This window comes from Alosa alosa, chromosome 5 (assembly GCF_017589495.1).
Source record: "Alosa alosa isolate M-15738 ecotype Scorff River chromosome 5, AALO_Geno_1.1, whole genome shotgun sequence".
Lineage (NCBI taxonomy): Eukaryota > Metazoa > Chordata > Actinopteri > Clupeiformes > Clupeidae > Alosa > Alosa alosa.
In genome coordinates, this window is record NC_063193.1 from 30,925,370 (window position 1) to 30,930,858 (window position 5,489).

The following is a 5,489-nucleotide window of genomic DNA, read 5'->3' on the forward strand; positions in this document are numbered from 1 at the left end:
CAGACATACACACACACACACACACACATTGATTCATTGTCAGTTTGTTATGACTGATGACAAGCGTAAGAGGTCTCGTTACCTTATTATGTTCATTAAATCTTGTTTAGTTCCTGCGTGCTTGATCTCATTCGGCGTTATTAGCTCAAACAGGGCACTGGGTCGCTAACAGATGCCTTAGCTGCACCCTGCACTCCCGCGCCACGGCATACTACCACCCCATTTCTCTCCGCTCTGCCCTCAAAATGTGTTCCTGGACGTGACAGGGCCGAATCAATCAGGATTATGGCTCTGTGTGCACCCTACTATGCCATGCAGATTGATGTATTCTTATACTATGCAATTGGCTGTAGCCTAATCTGTTCCATATCACTGGATCCAGGGGACTCTATGTGGGTGGGTGTTGGGGTGCGTGCATGTATATATGTGTGTGGATGTGTGTGCATGCATGTATGTATGTGTGTGTGTCTGTGTGCCTGTTTGTGTGTGCGTGCATGTACAGTATGTGTGTATGTGTGTGTGTGTGTGTGTGTGTGTATGTGTCTGACTTTACATGCATGCGCGTATGAGTGGGCATGTGTGTGTCTGTAGCAGGGGGAGAGGAGTACTTGTATGTGCATTCCTCTGTTCCTCTGTTCTCAGATCTCTGTGTGTGTGTGTGTGTGTGTACAGCTATCTTCCCGGATTGTTACCGATCTTTCATCTCACATACGGCAAGGACACAATTACCTCCAGCCCTCTTTGGCCGCTCAAATTGGGAAATGTAGATTTCCAGCATATGAAAACAAATGGGGAAAAAGGCCAACATGGCCGCGATGGATACTCTAGGAATTACGGTCCCTCAGCCTGTCCAAACCGAAGGCCCCCACCATCCATACAATATGAGACTGACTTGATAGGGTAAGAGTGGCAGCCAAGGATCCATCGTTCACTTCGAGCAAACATCCATGTTGATTCTGCTGGGATATTTGGGTCGGGTCTGATGTATAAGTATAAGTATAAGTATAAGTATATAAATATAAGTATAAGTATACTCTTTTGATCCCGAGAGGGAAATTTGTCCCAATCCGTGAATTAGTGAAACACACTCAGCACAGTGAACACACAGTGAGGTGAAGCACACACTAATCCCGGCACAGTAAGTTGCCTGCAAAACAGCGCCGCTCAGGGAGCAGTGAGGGGTTAGGTGCCTTGCTCAAGGACACTTCAGCCATGCCTACTGGTTGGGGTTCAAAACGGCAACCCTCCAGTAACAAGTCCAAAGCGCTAACCAGTAGGCCACGGCTGCCCCAATGTGTGGGTCGTGGGAAAGCTAAGCCCTTCCCAATGTGTCCAGACTGACTGTGTGTGTGTATGACCATGGCAAGTGTCCTGAACCGGACTCCTGTCCAAGGTTAATGTTTCAGGCACATGTGTCACAATCCCTTAACTGTGCTGGGTAATATATAACAGCATGCTCCCCTGTGCAAATCAGAGCTTAAAACTGCCCATTTTAACAGTGCTCAACATGCAGCTGGTTAGATATTCACATACAGTGCTCAGCAGCTGCCAGCAGAATTACTCTAGGCCTATTTCATAGAGATGATTAATGGACAGACATTTGAATTTACCAAACAGAGGTAGGCCACAGTGAAATGGAAACGTCTGAACACCTCACAAGGGCAACAGAGAAGGGCCGTGTGATATGTGATAACAGCAGAACAGATGGGTAGATTTCATCATCAACCTTATAATCATTATCATCATCATCATCATCATCATCATCAAGTTCATCATCATCATCATCATCACCACCATCATCAGCACCAGAAGCCACGGTAGCACACGAGCCAACCTGCCGCGAGCGTGCAGGGAACAGGTGGTGTTCCCCGCATATCGCCAGCATAAAATGAGGTCATTGTTCGGGCGGCACGTTAATCATTTCCAGAATTCATGATAGCTGCCAATGATCACGGAAGAAGCCCATTTTGCAGTTTAAGGACACACTGAACAAGGAAAGGAGAACGAAACAGCATATTCTGTTGAAGTTAACTCCACCTGGTAAGTCACATGGGGGATTGAAACATTATTTACCTGGGGCGGTTGCCTTGGTTAGGCCTAGTGTTATTCTTATGACATTTGCACTCTTTTTTATGATACAGCTTATCTCTGTTGTGGTTGCAGAGTAGGCTAACTATAAGTTAGCAGAGAATTGTTATTAGCACGCAGGCACAGAGAATTCGAATGCTCCTAATTCTAAAAATGAATTCTACTTTTTTTTACCAGAGCTTGAACTCAGAACAGCAGTGTTCTTTTTGATCCTTCAGTCTCAGTCTGCAAATTCATCCATAGTAAATAAATAGGCTATATTTTAATTACAGCCACGCCTCAAATGTTAGTTTATGAATACTGGCGTTTGCCTTTGTTATGATTTATTGTTCTTTGCCTGGCAAGTATTCATTTTACAACGAGCCTTACATCAAGCTATTTGAATACAGGCTTAGTCAACTTGAATTATATTTCAGACTGGGCTATAACGTGTCAGACAATTTATGGCTATGCTTTGAACATTTATTTACCGGACGGCCGTTGTCCCTGTCCCGCCAGCAGTGTTCCTAGACTCATCCGTTAAGATGGCTATCCGCAGGGAATATGCACCTGCTAGCATTTGCACCTGACCTGTCCACCGGAGTCTGGTGATCGAGCCGTTGCCCACATGCCCCATGAGTGGCTAGGCTGACTGCATGCCGTCCGCATACAGTAGGTTATGCACCGGAGTCAGTGTGTGAAACTGGGAGTTCGTTATTCCTTTATTCCTGTGGATGTAGCCACTGCCTGTTCTTGTCTCTTACTCAGTCTATTAGGGGTTTGCACGGCGTGTCATCAGATCTGGACATCGCCATATTGGAGAGACTCGCCTCATTAGAAAGCATTAGGCACAGAAGTAAATCCCTAACATCGTCAAGGAAAATGGTTAATTATTGCCGTGTTTTAGGTTGTACCAATAGGTCAGACTGAGAAAAACATCTGGTGTCGGTATCGACTTACAAACGTTAATAAAAAAAAAAAAAACAGGGAGAAGGGACAATAATGCCAGAAGTTATCAGAGGAAGGGGGGCGCTTGTGGTTGAACTCTCCCTCACCCTTATTAGACATTCTCTGACCCAACTCATATGGATCTGCGCTGCCAATAATCCGTAATTTCTCGAAATATCGCGCCTTTTCTTGTGGTCCAAGTCCTGCCCTATATGCCTTTGCATTTTAGACGCATTTTGATGAGCTTTTCTGTTGTTTAGACACGCTACAATCACGTAAGATATCCAAAGTGCATAATACTCCATTGTATTTCATTCACTGAGTATCGCCAATATGGCCGCGCGTGCTGGGTTACCATAGTTACCGGCCAGAACGTGACGTCGATGCAAACCCCTAATAGGCATTTGGTACCATGTTGTCTGTGGCTGGCCTTCTTATACATTTGAACCCATTTTGGTATCTCTCTCTCACACACACACACACCCACACACACCCACACACACAGTTTGATCTATAATGCCACTACATCAAGATGAGTGTGTCTTACTTCCTCCCCCCTTAAACACAAGCACACACAGACAGACACACACACACACACACACACACACACACAGTTTGCTCTTTAATGTCACTTCACTAAGATGAGTGTGTCTTACCTCCATCCCCCCTTCATGCACACACACACACACACACACACACACACACACACACACACACACACACAAACAACAGTTTGCTCTTTAATGTCACTCCAGTAAGATGAGTGTGTGTCATTAGCGACTGCTGCATATCCCTGTCTGGCCTACTGGGCCACCATTTTCCAATTAAAGTCCGTTTGCTCCACAACAACACGCGGCTGTTTGGGAAAAGGCGGATTGATTAGGGCACAAATTAACACAAGAAAGAAATCATTCTCCCTCCCTAAGCTAATTTGCTGCCCAGGGTCCCACTAATAAGTTCCTCCAATGAACTTTTTCAGGCAGAAGAACTAGAGACCCAGTAAATCCTCCAGATTCAATAAATCTAATTTCAATAAATTCAGTAAACATTTAGATTGAATGCAATTACCGCATCGCTTACTCCAGTAGGTTGCTTTAAGCGTAATTTAATCAAATGGCAGAGAGAAAACTCCAAGACGCCACACGTCCGGCCCGGCACCATTAGCGTGACGCTTCTTGGAACAGAAATAGACAACAATTGATCTAGATTTCCCCAGAAATATGGGAGTGGCGCAGGCCTCTTATTGGGTGACTTCACTGGATGGCCCCTAATTGCCTGCAGTCTTGGAGCAGTGCTGTCATTAGCTGGAGCACTCCCTAGCCCCCATCTTTCTTCTGCACCATAGAAGATCACACACCCATACAGGCTCCATGGGGGATGTGTGTGTGTGTGTGTGTGTGTGTGTGAGTGTGTGTGTGTGTGTGTGTGTTCTCCATAAAGATCCCCATACCCATACTGCACAGGCCCCACAGGGAATACTAATTGTAGTCTCCCGGGCAGAGTGAGCCTGCTCCCTGCGTGAGACTGATTCTCTGGAGGCAGACGCTCTGCCCAGCACACAGTGATAAATGACCGCTCTCCTGCCCGCTGGCATGACTTGGCATGGGGGTTGTACTCCTTCGCTCATAAGCCAACGTGCGGAGCCGTGCCCTCTCTCTGATGCCCTCGCCCTCGCTCTAGCTGTGATGCCATCCATGCGTGGCCTGGCATCGGCTTGGCATGATGGCTTCAGCCCTCCCGTGGTCACGCTAACCTGCCGACCTCTGATGATGTTTTCAATCCCCTCGTGATCAGCTGGCTTAATGACCTCTGACCCCTGCCTTGGCAAGGGTGGAACGTGCCATGTGCTAGTCCATGAGACGAGAGGAGAGCTGGCACGGTACTGCCACTGCGGCCTCTGAGACTGGCACCCCAAGAGTGGCACAGCGAGCCGTGCCAGTCCAAGCAACTTGCCCTGGTTCCCTTTCCTCAGAGCGGCGTGCCAGTCCAAGCAGCGTGCCCCGGTGCTCGTGCCCGTAACGGTACGTCCGCAGAGCGGCGTGCCAGTCCAAGACGGCTCTCTGAGCTGGTTGTGTCCATATGCCTGGGCTCGTTAAGAGCAGAGGTGCGCTGTAATTAATTACGAGGCTAATTGGAGAGCCCAGGCAGAGCTATTGTGTCTGTCTGCGCAGCTTATTTAGTGTATAAATGATCCTGGCAGCAGTGGCACTGTAGTGGGAACAGGAGCGTGAGAGCATCTCACACACTCCTCACCATTAGCGCAGTCAGGACACTATCACTCATTAGCCACACACACACACACACACACACACACACACACAAGCAGAGCCATACACACACACACACACACATACAGATGTCTGTCATCATGATGGAGCACCCTACTTGCCACACACACACACACACACACACACACACACATGCACACACTCACACATGTGCGTACGCACACAGACAAACCACACACACACACA

The 5,489-nt window shown here is 47.5% G+C and overlaps 1 protein-coding gene across 2 annotated transcripts in view; it reads left to right on the forward strand.

The window, feature by feature from the left end:
- Nucleotides 1–1,855: 1,855 nt before the first annotated feature.
- mvb12bb (multivesicular body subunit 12Bb) overlaps nt 1,856–5,489 on the forward strand; it is a 56,527-nt gene continuing 52,893 nt past the window's right edge. The window contains exon 1 of one of the 2 annotated variants that reach the window (XM_048244424.1): nt 1,856–2,040. The gene's annotated coding sequence lies outside the window, so the exon portion shown is untranslated. Of the gene's footprint in view, nt 2,041–2,581; nt 2,740–5,489 lie in introns of those variants that run through there. The other variant, XM_048244426.1, reaches the window with a different exon arrangement.